Genomic DNA, 1,652 nt, shown 5'->3' on the forward strand with positions numbered 1-1,652 from the left:
AGAGTCCTGTAATTTTCCTTGAAAAGATCTTTGACTTCTTTAGTTAGATTAATTCCAAGGTATTTCATTTTCCTCGGTGCTATTGTAAAAGTTATTGTTTCTATAATTTCCCTCTGTATTAATTCTTGCAGCTTCTTGGTGGAGTTTTTTGGGTCTTCCAATAAAATATCATGTCATCTGCAAAAAAAGATAGTTTAACTTCTTCTTTGCCTATTCTTATTCCTTTTATTTCTTTCTCTTGTGTAATAGCTGTAGCTAATGATTCCAGAACTATATTGAATAGGAGTTGTGATAGAGGACATCCTTGCTTGTACCAAACTAAGAGTAAAAAATTTGTTTTTCCTCATTTATGATTATGTTAGCCATTGGGTTTTCATAAATTGCTTTTAGCAGAATGAAGTAGAGGCCATCTAGTCCAAATTTCTGTAGGACTTTGAACATGAATGAGTGTTGGACTTTGTCAAAAGCCTTTTTTGCATCAATGGAGATGATCATGTGGTGTTTAGTTTTTGCACTATTGATATAGCATATTACATTTATGGATTTTCAAATATTGAAACACCCTGGGATGAATCCTACCTGTTCATGTTGTATGGTCTTCTTTATGATTTGCTGTATTCTATTTGCTAGTATTTTATTGATGATTTTGGCATCTCTGTTCATGAGGGAGATTGGCATGTAGTTCTCTTTCTTAGTTGCATCTTTCCCTGGTTTTGGTATAATACTTGCCTCTCAGAATGATTTTGGGAAGATTGCTTCCTTTTCAATTTCATTGAAGAGTTTGAGGAGTATAGGGACTACATCTTCTGTAAATGTCTTGTAGAATTCAGCTGTGAATCCATACCGACCTGGACTTTTCTTTGACAATAGGTTTTTAATTACATCTCATGTAACATTGGCTGTTACTGGGTTATTGAGAATTGTTATATGTTGTCGATTCAGTTGTGGTAATTTGTACCTTTCTAGGAAACTGTCCATTTCTTCTGTGTCTTCTATTTTGTGAAAGTAAAGATTGTCAAAGTACCTATTGATAATCTTTTGTATTTCCACTGGATCTGTGGTAATTATACCCTTTTCATTCCTTATTGTTTGTATTTGAATTTTTTCTTCCCTTTTTGATGAGGTTAGCTAGGGATTTATCGATTTTATTTAATCTTTCAAAAACCAGCTTTTTGCTTTTTTACTTCTTTGAATTGTTATCTTTTTCTCAATTGAATTAATTTCTGCTCTAATATTTATGATTTCTTCCCATCTTTGGGCTCTGGGTTTGGTTTGCTCTTCCTTTTCTAGTTGTTGAAGTTGCAGCATTAGGGTATTTGTTCCAGTTCTGTTTTCCTAATGTGTGAGTTCACAGCTATGAATTTCCCTCTGAGAACTGTTTTCATCATATCCCATAAATTGCATTATGTTGTGCTTGAATTTTCATTCAATTTTAGGAATTGATTCCATTTACATTGATGGCTAGAATTGAGATGTATTCACTTACGATTGATATACTATTTACCTGTTATCGTTTACTCCTTTTTCTCTTGTGTTTAATTGCTTGCCCTATTTAGTTGTTTGCTTCTGATCTCATTCGTGGAGTTCTGATCATTTTGGTCCCTCTATAGAACATCTTTCAGTAGCCTCTGTAGGGCTGGCTTTGTCATCAC

This window comes from Octodon degus, unplaced genomic scaffold, assembly GCF_000260255.1.
Source record: "Octodon degus isolate 3935 unplaced genomic scaffold, OctDeg1.0 scaffold00095, whole genome shotgun sequence".
NCBI lineage: Eukaryota > Metazoa > Chordata > Mammalia > Rodentia > Octodontidae > Octodon > Octodon degus.